This window comes from Psammomys obesus, unplaced genomic scaffold, assembly GCF_907164565.1.
Source record: "Psammomys obesus unplaced genomic scaffold, mPsaObe1.curated_primary_1811, whole genome shotgun sequence".
In the NCBI taxonomy this organism is placed as follows: Eukaryota; Metazoa; Chordata; class Mammalia; order Rodentia; family Muridae; genus Psammomys; species Psammomys obesus.
In genome coordinates, this window is record NW_026596057.1 from 2,025,302 (window position 1) to 2,045,401 (window position 20,100).

Sequence of the window (20,100 nt, forward strand, 5' to 3'; positions counted from 1 at the left end):
AGCATGGGGCAGAGGTCTGGGGATCCTGTGGAAGTATTGTGGGAAAGATGAAAGGACCTGGAGGGAACAGAAACCTGACAAGACCAACAAAGACAACTAATCCAGTCCCATGAGGCCTTACAGAGTCTGAGACATCAACTAAGGAGCATGCATGGTCTAGTCCTATTTCCCCTGTACACATGTGGCCAATGGGTGGCTTAGTCTTCATGTAGGCCACCTGGTGAGTGTGTGTAGGGGGGAGGGAGGAATGTTTCTAACATGGACTCTATCGCCTGCTTTTGGATCACTTCCCCCTGGCAGGGCTGCCTTTCCTGGCTTCAGGGGATGAGCTTATACTCAGTCCTGATGTGACTTGATGTGCTGGGGAGGGTAGATATGGGGAAAGGGGCTCCCATTTTCTGGGGGCAAAGGGAGAAGGGAAGAAGGGAAAGGGGATTACTGGGAGAAGAGAAGGGAAGGGGCAACCTGGGGCTATAAAGTAAATAAAATAAAATAAAATAAATTTTAAAAAGGAAAACACACTGCAAAAAATGAGAAGCCTATTCAAAAAGGGAAGAATGGCTCCCTTCCTATAACTGTGATCCAATAAAAGAGTCCAGAAGAGAGTAGCAGATGACTCGCCTGCAATATCTTGAGTCTAAGGAAAATATTTGAGGATTTAATTATTTTAAGACTGAGTGTGATATGCCTTATAATAGGATTGAGCTAATATCTGCCCCATCTCTCCTTCACAGACTAGACTATTTTTACATTTTTTTAATGGCTTCAGATCTTCTTCAAGTACATCCATACATGCACACACACAATCCAGACACACCACAGAGACACAGACACATTATATGCAACACACACATCATACACACATACACCCCAAACACACACCATATGTAACACATATACGCCACTCATACTACATACCCCACGACCACCACCAACTGATCATTTTGTACCTCGTGGTATTGACTGGTTCTGTAGATCTCCCCTAACTCACTATTTGAGCTTTTCCAGTGTTTCTCAGAAACCACTTTTGGCTAAGCACAAATGTCACAAATAGGTATTTACTCCAGGGAAGTAGACAAGAGGTTTTTCAAGAGGAAGAAAGACAGCTGCAGATGAAATATTAGGAGAAATCTGAGTTTCAGTTGAGAAATGACAAAGAGAAAAAAAAATACAAGCAAATGGTAGGCTATCAAGGAATACAGAATTTTACCTGGTCACAGAACATAAAAGAGCATAAGTGTCATATGCCTTGCATAAATGTCACCTTTAGTTTCAGAAGCTAGGGGAAAAGAGAAATGAGGAAAACAGGGGGAAAGGTCAGATATCTTTATAAACAAAAAAAATTATGAGTGACCTTCAAAGTAATGTCTTCTTTGTGATTTGATGACTGAGCCTGATCAGTGGCTTCTTCAGGTGGCCACAGAGGATTTGGATGTGACCTGAAGTTATCACAAAGATCAATGGAGGAGAGCGTTGTCACAGGACATTACCACAGAAGGTCAATTTCCCAATGCCCTTGTACATTTCATTGTCAAGATAAAAGACAGTAACCATGGCTTAATGGGCATTTTGTTTGAGCCTCCCTTTCTGAATGCATTAATCCATGACTCCCAGCTTAAGTCTTAAAGTTGCCTCTTCGTAATTAAAGCAGATACTTGATTTTGATAAGCTACTCACAGATAGCTTTGTTGTCACCTAACTGCTATCCAGATCATCAGTGTCTCCCACGCAATATAAAAGTGACCCCTTCCCAGGCTTTCTAGAACTTGTTCTGAGTACTTCTTTTTATGAACCAAATGAAAACAACTATTTTGCCCAAATAAACTGTCAACCCTTCTAAGGGAAAGTGTACATTTAATCATCTACTGTCCCTCTTGGTTGTTGTGTGTAGAATTGTTTGTTTTGCTGTGTGTATGTATGCAATGACTTATTATTGTTTGAGAAATTTATAGATATATACACTGTATCTTGGTCATATCTCCTCCCAATCTTTCCTTCCAAGATTAGTTACCTCACCCCATTCCTGGCAACCTGCTCTAGTCCCGACTTCAACCCTTTAAAAAAAAAATCTGTGGATAAGATGATCAAGCCTCACTCAGAAAGACAAACGGGATAGACATTGGAAGGAGAAAACAGGGAACAGGACAGGAACCTACCACAGAGGGCCTCTGAAAGACTCTACCCAGCAGTATATCAAAACAGATACTGAGACTCATAACCAAACTTTGGGCAGAGTGCAAGGAATCATATGAAAGAAGGGGTAGATAGTAAGACCTGGAGGAGCTCCATAAGGAGAGTAACAGAACCAAATATCTGGGCACGGGGGTCTTTTCTGAGACTGAGACTCTAACCAAGGACCATTCATGGATATAACCTAGAACTCCTGCTCAGATGTAGCCCATGGCAGCTCAGTCTCCAAGCGGGTTTCCCTAGCAAGGGGAACAGGGACTGTCTCTGAGATGAATTCAGTGTCTGGCTCTTTGATCACCTCCCCTTGAGGGGGAGCAGCCTTGCCAGGCCACAGAGGAGGACAATACAGCCAGTCCTGATGAGACCTGATAGGCTAGGGTCAGATGGAAGGGGAGGAAGACCTCCCCTATCAGTGGACTTAGAGATGGGCATGGGAAGAGATGAGGGAGGGAGGGTGGGATTGGGAGGGAATGAGGGAGGGGACTACAGCTGGGACAGAAAGTGAATAAACTGTAATTAATGTTAAAATATTTTTTAAATAAATCCACTGAGTCCAATTAATGCTGCCCATATGAACCTTGGTTTGAATTTATACCAAACACTGAAACATGGACATCCTACCAGGAGTAATACCCCTGAATGTATAACGGACTCTGCTTCCTCCAGTAGCTATCAACTCCCAATATTGCCTCAGTTAGATCAAGACAGTCAGCATTCCAAGATGAATGGAGGAGGGCTCACCACTCCCCAGCCCTCTTTGCATTAGGACTCTCAATGCAGTGTCTATTGCTGGTCTTCCTTTCCTCTAGAACAGCACAGTAGTGTTTTTCTGGAACTCATATGTTCTATTGAGTGTTAAGTTCCATTGTTTGGTTGAGAACATCCAAATCCTATAGCCTAACTGAATTGAATTGAACAGACACTTCCATTTCATTTAAAAAAAAAATGATACACCTTCCAACATCGCTTTAAAAAAAAAAAAACAAGAAAAAAAGAAAGAAAACTGACTGCTGCTGAGAAACGAGAAGTGACCCCAAAGCATTATCATCCTCATTGCATCTCAGTCACTGCTATGGCAGAAGATTTGTAATCTTCTCCTGCTGCAAACCAGTCATATACAGAATGCCGAAGAGAAAGCATTTCCTTTTTGAAATGTCACGGGGCATCCAGGCAATCTCTTTTAGTTTTATCTTGGCAAACAAATGTCCACTGATCAATATAAATGAGGAACAGGCACACCAACATCAATAGGAAATGACTTTTGTGAAGTACGTTTTGATTCATGGCAATGGAGTAGACCTTCCCAAGTTCTGTTCTATTATCAGCTGGAGAGCGGGAGATATCATAAAAGGGGCCTCCAGATGACTGTCATTTTCAAGTGGGGTGCTCTTAAGTTATAGACTTCTGCCACCTCAGAGATAAATGACTGGCTGCCCTTGACTGACCCTGTCTTTAAAGAAGAAATGGCTGTCTTTGTAGACAGGGATGCAGCCTGGAAAACGTTGAACGACATAACATTTAAAGACAATTTTATTTCTTTATCAACTGATAGTTCTCTCTTTCACGTCTCCGGTTTTTATCACTCGCTGGCATATGTGTTGAAATGAGATCATGAGGTCTCAGCACTCTTCCCTTGGCCTCTTACAGACTTACTCTACTGAAAGAATAATCCTGTGAGTAGTGAAGGTAGCAAAAATGATGTCACACTCCAAGGGCAACTGACAAGAGGGGCAGCGTCGAGTGACTGGTTCTTTAACTATCATGTCATATTTTTAACATAAACCAGCCACGCTACATTTTAAGAGTAAAAAGTTTAATAAGTCCTGTGAGATATATAAACCGTGATAGGATTGTTTAGAATTATGCCACATATCGAGAAACATTTCATGAAAATCTTTCTAAGAGAGCTGAAAAAAAATAAAACCTCCTTATAAACTGTAGGGGCTCACATGGAATTTACCTTTAAATGAGGTTTGACAGTGAATGGTAGAGAATAAACGGTGGCGTCTAGACGCTGAAGCAAGAAAATTTGGGTGAAACTCGACGACTAACTCTTAATCCAGGTCACGGATGCCTCAGTAGCTTCTGGAGCAGACTGAGGCTAAGATGGACCTCTGCCTATGTGGTCGTGATGACTAAATGCAAAGTACTTTGAGGTCACCCGTCAACATGTTCCGGGCCCTTTCTCTGCCATTTGTTATCCACCCTCCCCCCCCCCTTTTCTTCCTCCACGAGGGCCAAACATATTTTACCTTCAAACTGATCTTTCTAAAAAGACTGGACTGGACTCTACATTCATGCCTGGAGAGGTCATTTTTAACCCCTGTTTTATGTCCAGTATTTGGGATCAGATCTTGACAAGTGTTGATGACACTGTTTCAGGTCCTGCAGACATTTGCCTATTTTCCCCACAGCATTAGGACCCATGATACAAGGTTTGCGTTACATTTCCCTTTATTGTTTTAAAATGTATGAATGAGTTAATGGAATGGTACCAGACTTTTTAAAAACTGGACAGGACTCACAGTGAGACATATATTTACATAGCAGTTGATCACTGTCTCGGGATTTCTATTGTTATGATGAAGCACCATGGTGAGAAACAACTTGAAGAGAAAAGGCTCTATTTTATCTTACAGTTTCAGGTTACACGCTATCGCTGAGAGAAGTTAGGGTAGGAACTCAAGCAGGGGAGGGACCTGGAGGCCGTGCAGGGGTGCTGCTTACAGGCTTGCTCCCCATGGTTTGCTCGGCCGCTTTCTTATACCATCCAGAGTCACCTGCCTAGGGGTAGCACCACACTTAAAGGGCTCTGCCTTCCACGTGAATATTTAATCAAGAAAATGCACCATAGCCTTGCCCTCTGCTTAGGCCAGTCTGCTTAGGGCATTTTCTGAAGTTTCTTCTCCTCAGATGACTTTATCTTGTATCAAGTTCCCATGAAATTAGTCAGCACAAGCAGACACACAAACACACATACACACACTATATATATCCTATATACACTATATAATGTATATATATATATATATATGTTCTCCTGGTTTTCAGAGGCAGTGGAGACCTTATGGTGAATTTCTGAAATTAGAAGATGTGCTGTCTGGGAGGATGAATTGGAAGAACATTCCATCTTGCATGTAATAGACCCTGGGCACATGACCTGTTCAATCTGAAAAGTTGCATTTATGTCCTCTGGCAATGTAGCTCCAGAGCTGAACCCCTCCTGTAAAATGCCCCAACTAGGCAGCCACACTGGGTCTGTGTATGTACGCCTACGCATTGCTAAAACACACACTTTGCACATGCATATAAATTAAGATTAATTTGAGAAATAGTTGTTTCACCTTTCTAAACGTAAAAATGTTATAATCCATAAACTGCTTTTACAACTTACAATAAGGCCATTAAAGTCACATTTAAACTACTTTCAAACAGTTTATAATTTCTGTTTTCTTCTTCTCTCAACAGGGCTTTTTTGTTTTGTTTTGTTTTGTTTTTTACCTTAACTTTCCATGTAGACATCTAATGCTCTTTCTTTCAGCTTTTGAGGCAATGTGATCAGAAATCATCATTTGTAATATTTTTGTATTTTGTGGGGGAAATAGTTTATTTTGGGGATGCGTGGTTGTACATTGAACAACTGAGAAAAAGTATGTTCTTTCACAGATTTTGTCTTGATGCAGTAAGATACATACATATTCACACACACACACACAAACATGCGTTCATGAATAAGCACACACAAATAGCACACATGTGCTAATACTTGGCACAGACATGCACACATATGCACACACATATACACACGCTCATAAATGAGCACACATAAATATATATGTACACATATAGACAAGCGCACAGGCACACACACAAACTCATGAATGAGCAGGCACGTGTACACGCACACACATACTTACACACACACACACACACACACACACACACAGCTAGACTGACTGCTGATGTCACTTGTGTCTTCGACATTCTTAGGGGCTTTCAATCTTCTTTGACCTACTTAGGCTGACAGTGGTACCCAAGTCTTCTTGTTGACTTCAGGTTAATCTCAGGCAGTTTCTGCTTGACACTGTTGTAAGGTTGTTAAAGAATCGGCATCCCCATGTGTTGCCAATTTTCCTCAAATATTATAACTTCCAGCCTTTAATATGCTGCCACATCTCAGTTCAGGCTTTTTGGCGTATAGTCTGCTTTGACAATGGTATGATAACATATACTTGCATATATTTTACATCTGCCTGATAGGCCTATGTAAGCACCTTTTAAGTTTTCGCTTTTTAGGATTATCTTAGATGTCTCCATAGAGTGGGAATTCACTTTGTTTTCTTGTCAGTTTGATGTGCTTGCTCTTTTTACAATAGCACTTAAGCCTACTTCATTTTAAGTTTGGCCTTCTCATTGATGTGCAGAGTGCTTCCCGTGTAAGGTATTTACTGAGTTTCCAAGGAGTCTGCCTTCGTATTTATGCTATGTATCTGGTTGGACTGGCTACTCTATGTCTTCACAGCCTGATAGGTGAGGAGACGCTCCTCCAGGCTGTTACCTTCAAGTCGTTTGTCTGCTAACTCTTGTGTTAGAGGGGATTCTTGGACAGCCACCTTTTAACTTTACATTAGACAGGATTGCCTCCACTTCGCCTTCGCTTCTCCTTTGCTTGATGTTTTTAACGTTCCCTTAAGATATTTCTATGAGCGTACATGAGCTGCTCAGAGGAAGGGCTTTATGCTGACGCTTCCGTACATGCATGGATTTGGATGGCATTCATCCCCTCTCCTAGAAATTTGCAGCTGTCAACTTGACACCGCCCAGAGCTATCCAAAGGAGTCTCAACTGGGAGATTGGCTCTGTCACATTGGCCTATGGGCATGGGTTTTGTTTTAGTTTTACTTTTTGGATGGCAGGGGTCATTTTCTTGATTGCTAAATGATGTAGGAGGACACAGCCTTCTCTGGGTGGCACAACTCTAGGTGGATTAGTCTAGGCTGTGTGATAAAGCTCCCTGAGCCTGAACCGGCAAAAGAACAAGAGTGCAAGCTAGTAAACAGTGTTTATGTATGGTTTATGTTTCAGTTCCTGTCCTGGTTTCTGTCAGTGATAGATTGTGACCTGGAATTGAAAGCCAAATAAGCTCCCCCCTCCCACAAGTTGCTTTCGGTACCGATGTTGTTAAAGTGACAGAAAGGTGGCCTTAAGCACCCTTTATTTGTATCTCTCCATTTTTACATGATAAACATTCTTGTCGCTCTCTCCTTAATTGAATGAACTGCTCATGAATGGTCATGTCTGAGTCCTGCGTTTAGAATTAGGAACTTTCTAAAGCAGTTTGTTAGTGGCAGATAGCCAATTGCTATACATTTTCTCAGTAATTCATGAGCGTTTATTAAAAGATACATTGTATCTGAATGGGGTTGTACATACCTGTAATCCTGACACTTAGGAGGCTAAAGCAGGAGCATTGTCAAGAGTTTGAGACTTGCCTGCCTGAGCTATGGAATGAGCATCACACCAGCCAGGGCTGCATGCCAAAAAAACTGTCTCAAAAAGACAAAACAAAACAAAACAACACACACACACACACACAAAGAAACAAAAGGTTTGTTATAATTTTATCTCACTTCAAGAAAATTAGTTTTTGAGGAAAGGGAATTACTAATTATAAATATTTCTTTTCTTTTATTGTATCATTTTTCCTATCCAGAGAATATTGCAGTAAGAAAAGTGTGTGTGTGTGTGTGTGTGTTTTCATGTGTATGTAAACATTTTAATTTATCTTTTGAGAACTGAAGAGGGCACAGGATGTCCTAGAACTGGAATTCCAAATGTTGTAATCTACCATGTCAGTTCTGAGAATAGAACCCTGGTCCCTTGGAATTGCAACCAGTGCTCTGAGCCACTTAGTTGTCTCTAGTCTCTCTACTTCTCACCCCTTCCAGTAAGAAGATTGTTACATATACATTCCCTCCTTTGATTTTTGTTGTTGTTGTTGCTTTGATCAGTTCACATTCCACATCACCCTTTTTCTGGATAAAGTTTTCTGAGTTTTTGAAGTTCTGGATATATTTTCATAAATCATTCCAACATCACTTTCTGAATAACCATTTTCATAAGAATTTGGGCATATTGCACACCTTGAGAGCCAATAATCTGAAACCTGAGAAAGATCCGAGACCCTGAAGACTTCTTAGGAGAGGTTAAGAACTGAAATAGACTTTTTAACAGGCCTGGCAAGAGTCCTCATGATGTGCCCATATGCTTCAGCAGACAAGTTAACTGTGTTTGAAATGTTAGTGCAAGCAGAATATAATTTACTGAAAATCCTGGAGACCAGAATTTCTGGTGGATATATGCTGTGGATATAAACATGTTTTTGTTTTGGTCCCAGGTATAGGATGTGGGACTGATTCAGATGGTCCACAGCAGCAGACTATTTGCTTCGTGTGGGCTCTGAGAGGAGCTCTTTGCCAGCTGCAGACACTTTAAATCTAAGGACTCTGGAGAGAGAAAAAAATGCCAGAGCCCAGAGAGTGTGGAGAAGAGAAAGAACAATGCTGCTCCTGCTTCCCCCTTGCTGCTCCTGGTTGCTGTTTTGAGACAAGAAGTTGGGGATCTCCTGAAATGAGGATTGGATTGGGTCCAAGGAATCCAACAACCCTAACCAGCAGGAAGCAGCTAAGAGAACTGTGGCCCCCTCCCACTAACCCTTTCTCTCTCCTACTTGGTGTTGGAAAGGATTGGAGGGGAGTAGGGAGAAAAGGATATAAGAAACATAAGTAAAAGAGTTTTTTTTTTTAAGTAACCGACATAACTGTTTCAAAGTTCTAACTGTTGTCTCAGATTTTAGAATATTTGCAAACATATAATGAATTGCCTTGACTACCAAACCCAAGTTTGAGCACAGAATTCATTTTTCTTTTATATTCCTGTTAAACACATATGCTGAAGGTAATTTTATACAGTTGTTTTACTGTGCCTATGTTTTGATGTGATTCATCTTAGTGGAAGTTTCCCTCCTAATGCCATATTAGCACTCCAAATTTCAAATTTTGAAGCCACTCAACTTTATATTTTAGAAGAGGAATGTACGACTTCTAATTGTGTATGAGACATTCTGATTCTTACTGATTTTTCTGGTGAATTTTCATACGTGGAGCTTTGAATTCAGTAACACTTTCTCTGTCAGTACAGTGAAATGGGTTTCTGCCATTGTTGGCATCCTTAGTCTTATTTGGCGGAGGGTAGGGAGGCAGATACTGTTGGCATGTGTATAGAATAACAATCCAGGGGGCTGGAGAGATGGCTCAGTAGGTAACAAACTTGCCTTGCAAAGACAAAGACCTGAGTTTGATCTCCCAGGACCCAAGTTAAAAATACCCAGTGTGCAGGTGCTCGTTCCCCAACAGTAGAAAGACAGAGACTGGCCGGTTCCTGGAACTCACTGCCAACTCTCCTATCCTACATGACAAATTCCCAGTTATGAGAGGCGCTGCCTCAAACAAACTAACAAAAACGCAATGAACAGACAATATTATGGGTGAGTATCGACACTCAGGCTTACCCTTCGGCCTCTATAACCACATGCGCACATTTGTGTGTTCACCTGGACACACATGTGTACCTGTACACATACCAACACACATTCATACAACAGAATGAATGAAGACATGAATAAAGAGTGCTCAGATGTATAGTTTCCAGCAAAATATAAACATATCCTGGAACTTTCCTTATTCTCAGTAGTGTTTGTCTGTAACTCAAGTTTTCCTAGATACACTGCATCCTTACTTCTTAAATCCTCCATACATGTTCTTTCACCTTCATCCTACCACATGTATGTGAAATGATTCTTACCTTCTGTATTGACTCCACGTGTGTACCCAGAACATAGGAGACGGTGAGAATCTTTATGCTCCCAGTTTTCCCAAGGATGTTACGTATCAGCCTTGTTCCAAAGGTGTATAAAAAGTCATCGTCAGGAAAGGAAGAGCACCTCCCCTATCAGTGGCTTAGAGAGGGGCAGGGAGGAGATAAGGGAGGGAGGGTGGGATTAAGAGGGAATGAGGGAGGGGGCTACCACTGGGATACAAAGTTAATAAACTATAACTAATAAAAAATAAAAATAAAATAGAAAAATCATTGTCAAGAATGCAATTCTAGAATATAGGATATGGGATTAATTACAAGTATGTATCCTACATTAAAGCAGGATTCTCCCCCATCTCTTCATTTACATTAAGAGGAGCATAGGCTAGTGCCTAATCTGGTCAAGCAACTGTTTATTTAGTACATGTGATATCTGTGTGCGTGTGTTCGTGTATGTAAGGAGCATGTGGATGTACATACAGGTGTTGTTTCTCCTCACCTGCCTTCCGTTTTGAATTTCTAAGAGAGAAACTTATGGGGTAGGATAGGCCGTCAATTAGGCTGGCTGGCCATTGAGCCCAGGGGTCCAATTCTCTCTGTTTCTCCATTGCTTGAATTATAAGCATGTACCACCTCAAGAGCTTGTTTCAAGTGGGCTATGGGGATGGAACTCAGGTCCTCCTGCTTGAGTGACAAGCACTGTGTAGACTGAGCTAGCTCCTCATCCATTTAATTTTTTTTCACTTAATTATTTTGAAATTAACGCTAAAGGCAGAAGAACCCATTTTCTGATATATGCTCACTGATTTTACTCTCAACAAGCTGTGCAGAGGGGTTCTCCCTAGTCCACAACCTCGTCCTGGCATTGGTGCTACAAATCAGCTCTAACACGTGTATTTTAGTCTTTGAACTTCAAAGCTACTGGACAATTTGTCAAAAATCTGTATTAATATAATATAATGAGATTTTATCTTTGTCTGTTTGGGAATATAGGAACTCAATCATACTGTATATACTAATTTTATGTGTAGCCAACTTTACAAAGTCTCTCACTGAATCTCGTAAATTATAAATTATTTTGTATTTTCTGTGTGAAATCAGCTGCAAATGCTGATGATTTCTTTTTAATTTCAAATATTTATAGTTTTATAAACTTACTGTCTTATTTTTCTATTAAAGACTGCTAGTAAAATACTGACCCAAACTCTGTTGCTGACTTATTTTAAGAATGATTTCACATTTGCATTATAAAAGTACTCATTTTTGTAAGAATTCTTGATCAGATAAGGAACACTTACTTCTAATATATTTGCATTATATTTTCACATAGTACTTAAATCTCCTCTTCTTTGAAATAATCTTATAACTTGGCTTCACAGATTAATTTGAAGGCAATATATTTAGATAGTATATTATATATTCTTTTTATATTTCTAGGATAAATATGAAATAATATTCATATTTCAACAGTTCACACTGTTTGATATTAATTTTTGGATTTAAAGTAGTAGAGTTTCAGATTCTTTATTTTGGATATTTTAGTCTATTTTCCAATTGATTCAATTTTATGTTTACTTTTAGAACACAATTGGTCCAACATTTTCCCATCTCTTGCAAATTTTCATTGGTCTCCACTTAGAGTTACTCTAGTCTTACCAAATGAGGTTGATATGTTCTCCACTCCTGCTTCTGCAAAGAATTTCTGCCTGGATTAAGAATTACCCAGTCCTAGAACCCCTGCTCGGATGTAGCCCATAGTAGTTCAGTATCCAAGTAGGTTCCTAGTAAGGGGAACAAGGACTATTTCTGACATGAACTCAATGGCTGGCTCTTTGAACTCCCCCCCCACACACACACTTCCCCTCCCTGAGGGAGGAGCAGCCTTGCTAGGCCACAGAGGAGGACATTGCAGCCAATCCTAAAGAGGAGGACCTCCCCTATCAGTGGACTTGGAAAGGGGCAGGGAGGAGATGAGGGAGAGAGGGTAGGATTGGGAGGGAATGAGGGAGGGGGCCACAGCTGAGATACAAAATAAATAACCTGTAATTAATATAAAAAATAAGAATTATAATAAAAAAGACTTATTTATTTTTGTATAGGAATGCTCTATTTGCACGTATGCTTGCTTGACATAAGAGGACATCAGACAGAAGATCCCATTATAGATGGTTGTGAGCCACCATATGGTTGCTGGGAATTGAACTCAGGACCTCTGGAAGAAGAACCAGTGCTCTTAAATCACTAAGCAACCTTTCCAGTTCACATTCTATACTCCTTTAACCTCTTAAGTAAGAGCCTTAGGATATCCAGTGCTTGCATTCATAGTACATGGTGAAGCCAATATATTTTAATTTTTAGTACAAACTTTGTCCATTCTACAACCCTTTTCAACATTAAATATAACTGCACATCATGGTTTGAATCCAAATGGTCCCCACAGAATCAAGCAATTTCACACATGGTCCTGAGCTGGTGATGCTCTTTGCAGAGATAATGGAGTTTGGGGATACAGAGGGTAGCTGGTGGATTTAGGACCATAAATCTGACCCTCGCTCGTTATTTGCAATTTTGCCCATCTATTCAGGTTCCCTGCTTCCTAATCTGCCCAGATGTGAGCAAGCAGCCTTACATTCCCACTGTTGCAGGGGAGGGCTGGTCCCTGAACCAGGGCTTCCTCACCATGATTAACTGGTCCTCTAAGCCAGGAGCCAAAATAAATATCCCCTCCTTTCAGTTGTTTTTGTCATGTATTTGAAGGTAATGAAACACAAAGGAACGCATCACCTTTTAACTTTAAGGATAGTTAACAACAATTATCAAAATAGTTATGAGACCAGATGTAACTTCCTTTCCATTTGATGTGAAATTTTTGTAAAGAGAAACTTCCATGACACTTAAAACTCAAACTTTAGCACTATTCCCAATCTTCTGAGAAAGCACCAGATTGATTTCCAAAGTGGTTGTAACAAGTTTGCACTTCCACTAACAATGGAGGAGGGTTCCCCTTCTCCACATCCTCCACAGTATGTGCTGTCACCTGAGTTTTTTATCTTAGCCATTCTGCTGGGTATAAGATGGAATCTCAGAGTCATTTTGATTTGCATTTCCCTGATGACTATGGAAGATGAGCATTTCCTTAAGTGTTTCTCTGCCACTTGTTATTCCTCTGAGACTCACAGCCAAACTTTGGGCAGAGCACTGGGAGTCTTATGGAAGAGTAAGGGGAGATAAGGATCCAGAGGGAACAAGAGCTCTACAAAGATACCAATAAAGCCAACAAATCTAGGCCCAGTGGGGACTGTAGAAACTGATGCACCAACCCGGGACCATACACTGAGAGGACCTAGACCCTCCACTCAGATGTAGCCCATGTTTGTAGCAGCCTTATTTGTAATAGCCAGAAGCTGGAAACAGCCCAGATGGCCCTCAGTGGAGGAATGGATACAGAAATTGTGTTACATCTACACAATGGAATATTACTTAGCAATAAAAAACAAGGAGTTTTGAAAATTTTTAATTGATCATTTTAGACAGATTAAATACAGGTAAAAAAGACAATTCAGAAACTGAAAAATACATCAGAGAAAATACCCAGAGTGCAACTACGGATACAAAGATATGAAAAAGTATAAATAGCTTCCAATTCTTGGAGAACACAAAATTTCCACACATATTTAATGGCGCTTCCAGGTGAATGAGAGACGGTCAAACAGCATGTGAGGCAATCATGTAATAAGCACACCTGAAACGGTTTCTGTTGAGAAAGCTGTGAGTTTCTCACTCCTGATGTGCAGCGTGACAGAAAAGCTACATGGATTCTAGACAGTATTGCTTTCCAAAGAAGCCAGGGTGGAAAGGGTACAGCAACTACATAGCAACACTCCTGACACAACAATGTGGATGGGGGAGTTCTACAAGCTCCCCCCGCTTACATGAAGAGCTACAGCCTGTCAATGGCTGCTGAGAGAAGAGGAATCCATTTCCTCTAGTCACGAGCTCTCTGAGAGGTTATCCAGTGCCAGGGGTCAGTCCTGGGTGTATGTACATAGAAACAACGCTAAATGGATTCAGTAGGGGTTCTGTTTGTTACTTTGTTTGTATGTAACAATAATAAGTAAAGAAGAGGTCACACATTTAAGAAGGAGGTGGGGAAGGACATAGGGAAAGGTTACAGGGGGAGGAAGGAGTAAATATGATGTAAATGTGGTTACTCAGGTAAGAAATTCTAAAAACAAAAAAAAAAATCAACATTTTTATTTAAAAACTAAATCAAAGAGAACATCAACGTCTTTGCCTATTTGAAACTTTTCTTTTTTCTTTTTTTCTTTTAGAAATTCAAAAGTACCAAGTTGTGGGCTGAGGGTATAGCTCCATTGGTAGAGTGCTTATCAGGCCTGTATAGAGGCCTGGGGTCCATGGCCAGAAGTGCACAAAGCTTAGTATGGCATTACATGCCTGGACCACTGGAACGAGGGCCGAGGAAGCAGCAGGATCATGTTCTATGCAGTCCTGTGCTGCACGGAGGGTTTGAGGCCAGCTGGGTATACATGAGAAACTGCCTAACTAAGGAATAACTGACTTAGTGAAGAGAAAGGAAGTAACAAATAAACAGAAACACTTGATAAACCTTTTCTACTTCTACCTTTTGTTGTTCTTCAGTTTTGAAACCTGCATATATATACATATATATATATATGTGTATATATATATATATATATATATATATATATATATGCATACATAATATGCTTCTGTTGTCTGGTCTAAAAATTTAAGATGTCAGTTTTACACTGTCTCGTCATCATCCCTTTTAATGTGTGCTATCCTTTGGCTTCAAACTGCATGTAGACTAAAACTATCACTTGGACCCTTTAGAGCTTTCAGATCTTTTCTAGACTCTCTGTTTTATTTCTTATGCTGGGGAAAACCATTCCACTGGCTAGTTCTAGGTTGCTGTTTAGATAAATTATCTAAAATTAGATAATTTTCTAATGATAATTGAAAATTACGTTTTTACTTCCAAAAATTATAGTTGAGACATTTAAAGGTTTCTAGTCTCCCATTTTTAATTTTTTCCTAAATTCACCCTTTATAAATTCTTCTTAAATATTGCACTTATTATTTAATAGGAGATGTCTGATAATGGGGATATATTTAGTTTTAGGGGCTGTACATCTATTGTTGATTTTCTTATAATGCTGTCTTACTCTTAAATATTTTTTCTCTATATTTAAAATACTTTCATTCAATGCCCGAATGTCGCTGATTTCAGCCCAGGAACATTCTGAGAGCCTAAATTACAGGTACTTTCCTACAGGAAAAAAACATCATCTTCTTCTGGGAGCAAAAGATTATTCTTGAGTAAACAGCTTCAATATCGTATCAAACTTCTGCATTCTGACCCAAGGCTTGGTGCTCTTGCGCTTGGATCTGAGAACGCACTCTAGCTCTTGCCATTGCTCACTGCTAGATGTTCTGTAGATTTGGCCCACTGTGTTCCAAAACTCCCCGGGGTGGTGCTTTTATTCACATTACACTCAAGAAACACGTTAAAAGGTAGTTTTGTTGTAGCTGGTTCTAGATGGGATGCCTTTGGCAGTCCTTCAACCCATCATACCAACACATGTCACTTTTCGAGACCCTCCTCTGAAATTCTTTCACTTCTCAAACAACACTAATGTGAACACTAAGATCCCCTGCCTTTATGAAGTGCAGACCTTCACAGAGTCTGAAGTCCTCTGGAGTCCTGGGACATCTCTAAGAAGGAGCCAGGGCAGGGAGGAGGGGGTTGGGAAGGGAGCATACCCAGGTGGGTCTTCATCCACAGCCTTGTAGACCAACAGACTGACACCAACTCTGCTCATTTCCTGTGATCACTCTGTCTTTTCATATTTCATATTTCTTCTCTGTTCTTCTTCACAGTCTATTCTTTTTCCAGATAACAACACATTTCTTTATTTTAGTTTACCTAAGCTCATCTCAAAGCCTGTAAAAATTGGCAGAAGCCAAAACCTGACCAATGGCTGAGGGGAACAGAGATCAGAGATGAAGTTAAAATTAAAAGCAGAAATAGAGGAGGAGGGGGGAGAGGAGGAGGAGGAGAAAAAAAACCCCACTACTATGGTGATATATGTATTCTGAACAACAAGACTGTGACTATCTTTAATATAGTCCTGCATGTAAGGAAGTCTATTTCTGGTTCCAAAAAACAAGGAAAATCCTAATCTCATTCTTACTTGTAGTCAAACATAATGTTTCTCATCAGGATATTTTGTAGAAAAGAAGCTTCACCCACATGAAGCTAACTGCCCACATTTTATGGTAATGTTTGAACTTATAGTTCTGCTTTCAGGAGTGTACCTGTCTGTATAACCAGAGTTATGCAGAATGAATAGAATGACATCTATTCAAATGCAAAAGAACAATTATTCTCAGAAAAGAAGCTAAATAGTCCTTTCCTTTATAAATGAAGATGGACAACCAACTCTAGACTATGACATCAACCTTTTGAGACATAAAAGCTTCAAAGAACATCACATTCTCATACTAGACAGAAAAAGTTCGTCTTTATCTTCATCTCTCTTCTAGTTGCATTTCTGCTGCTATGACAAAACATCCTGGCAGAAAGACACAAACGGAGAAAGGCTTTCTGTTTGGGTTTTGAGTTTTTTATTTTCTTTTGTTTTTGCTTTTGACTCCAAGGACATTCCATCATGTCAGGGGAACCAAAGCAGGCATTCAAGCACCTGGTTACATCACACCCACAGCCAGGAGCAAAGAGATACCATCTTTGCTTGCTTGCTTTCAGCTAGCTTCCTGCTCCCTTATACTCATCAGGACCCCATGCTGTGGGAACGGGTCTGCCCATGATGGGCTGGGTCTTCTTATGTCAATCAAAAGGCAAGGCAATACCCACAGACATGACCACAGGTCAGCCTGATCTTGGTAGTTCTTCATTAAAACTCTTTTTACCAGGTGACTCTCGGTTGCATCAAGTTGGCAGTTAAATCTAAGCAGCCCAACTTCCGTGTTTTTCTCCTCAAAAGAAATGTTTCCCTTTCTTCAGGGTTAAGAATATTATTTTACTTACCATTTCGTTTCTACTGCCAAACAAAATGTTGATCATGTGGTCACATTCTATATCCCTTTTTGCAGGCATGAATTGGTTGGTAAAGGTGCAAGTTCCCTTTCACTTAAATATGCAAACATTTTTAGTAGGGGAAATAATACTTACATCCTAAAAATATCTTTGAGGGGATAAACAAAGAACAAAGAGAGAACAAAAAGCTAGCCAGTGGAGGAGAGAATGAGAGAGAGAGAGAGAGAGAGAGAGAGACTATGTGAATTCATCTGTGCCCTCCTCCTTATGGGAACAACAGGTTTGAATGCTGATGAAGTGGAACACCCCCTCCTCTGTGTGCACTGGACTGGAGAAAGACAGAAATGCACAACAGACTCATGACCAAACAGAAACGGTCCAGTCTGTTGACGCAGCGCATATTTCTGCGCCCAACCAGTAAGCAGCACAAGCTGACACGAACGAATATGGTTCAAAGCAAATGAAACAGCCATCAAAGATGCTTCTCTCCCTGACGCGGTGGCTGCTGGCTTTCTGAGATGCCCAGCAACAAGGGAAAGAGGAATCTGCATAAAATATTCTGAGCAGAGCGTGGGGAGCTGGTTGCCGAGTAGATAAACAATTCGAAAAACACCCAGGAAGAATGTCTCTAACCTTCAGAAAGCTGAAAGGACAGGCAAGAAATGAGACGGACAACACCGTCATGGAAATTACAGCCTCAGCGATTTGGAGACGTTTTATTCTGCGAAAGAGCTGGCACGCTGGAGGAGGAAAACACAGGAAGTTTGAAATCTGCCTGAAATGGCATGGTGCATTTTTCTCGGGATATGGTGTTAAATAAGACTAAAGTTCTCTCCAGAAAATAATATCTCCTAAAGTTCAGCTCATCTTTGGAACAACTCAGAATTGACAGGAAATATCTAAGCAATTGCAAATGTCGGGCTTCCTAGAAATCACGACACTAAATAGTCTTGGGAAAGAAATTGCTCAAAAGACAAGACACATTAGTCTGTTAGTGAAATGAAACAGGTGCAGGGCGTGAGAGACTGCGTATGCACATGAGTTGCTGCCGCGTGTGGAGTCCAGTTCAAGGCACGCGGAAAGGCTGGGTTTTTCTTACCCTTGGAGGCTGTATGGAGGGGACACGGTGAAGTTGGATGCACTCGAATCCCCAAACGCAGATTGAGTCCTTAACAGCTGAGTGCCACAGGGCCCAAGAGCAATCTGAATGCAAAGATGTCAGTCAGGAGAGGCATCCTAAATTGGGAAGCTTTACACTCTGATTTAAAAGGCATGTTTTAAAAAGTGTATTAAGCACTTGATGTTTTAATTTTGAGGGATGAATTTTACTGTATATGATATAGTTTCCGTATATCTTATACGATTTAATTTGTACTTTAAAACTGTTTTTAAGTTTCTATTTATAGACAATGAGGTTTTCATCGCAGAATCACACTGTGATGGTTAATTTTAAGTGTCAAACTGACTCTGCCTTTTTATGCCCAGACAGCTAGACAAACATTATTTCTAGGTGTGTCTGTGCGGGTAATTCCAGGAGAGATTAGCATTTAAATTGGTGGGTAAATGGGATGAGTATCATCCAACTCTTTGAGAGCCTAAATAGAAAGGGAAAAGAAAAGAGGAAAAAAAAAATAAGCAAAGGTTTGTTGAATTGAGTGCCTGACTCTAGAGCTAGGTCATCCATCTTTTTCTGCCCTATGTACTCCTAGTTCCCATGCTGTCAGGCCTAGGCTGGAAGCCACCTCATACACAGACATCTTGTCACTCACATCTCTGACTGCCCACATCACTGATTCTCCCAGGTACTCAACATTACACAGACAACTGTGACACTTCTCAGCCTCTGCTCTCATGAAACCAGGACTTGACGGCAGATATCTTCATATTGTTCATGTCACATTATGATGTCTATTATATAAAATACGGGTTCACGTGCAAATAGGTTACACATGTGCATGTGAGGACATACATACTTATCCTATACTTTCTGTCTCAACAGGAACCCTGAAGAGCACACACATATTGTTAACCCTTAGAAACCAGGTCTAGCCTTTTATGCACTGGTCATAAAAGGCAATGAAACATTAAAAAAAAAAACGTGATTAGAATTTTGGGAAAAATTATCCCAGTTGCTTTTTATATTTCTTTAAGTATACCAGTGTATTAAAAGTCTTTGTACAGTGGAATGAACTTGGCACACTGAATATATCCATTTAAGGAAAGACGGTGAAATCTTCTTCAAACAAATGAACAATATAGGGAGTTCCTTTGACAACGCTGAATCCTTATACCTACATCCAAATGACAGTAAGTGTAACAGTAACTGAGTTCCCACTTCATTCTTGTCGAGAAGTGGTGCTGATGAGGAGGATAACAGTGAACCTGCAGGAAGAAACCAAGTGTCTTCAGCTTCACGAAGAGGAAAGATGCAGAAACCTCTATGATCCACTTATCAGATACTTTCCTCCTCAAAATCTATACTGCTAAGCAGAAAAAAATCAGAAGCAAAACTTTCAACTGAGTGTCTTCCTGCCGATGAATCACACTGCAGACACAGTAAGCACAGAAGTTGCTGATTTCTGCTCGCACCAATGTGTCATGATAGCCTGAGAAGCAATGTTCCTAATTTTGTTAGGGTAAATGAAAGCCACGGGGGAGGAGAGAGCCTGTTAACCAGAAGAAGTGAGGGAATGTTTCTGTGGCCCACAGACAACCTCACCTCCTTCTGGAACAGTGCTGTTTCCTTTACAACTATGGAAGATGGATGTGGTGGCATATGCCTGGAATCCCAGTACTCAGGAGGCTGAGACAGGAAGATCAGGAGTTCAAGGCCAGCCTAGGCAATGTAAGTTTGAGGCCAATGTCGGTTGCATCAGACTCTGTCTTGAAACACACACACACACACACACACACACACACACACACACACACACACA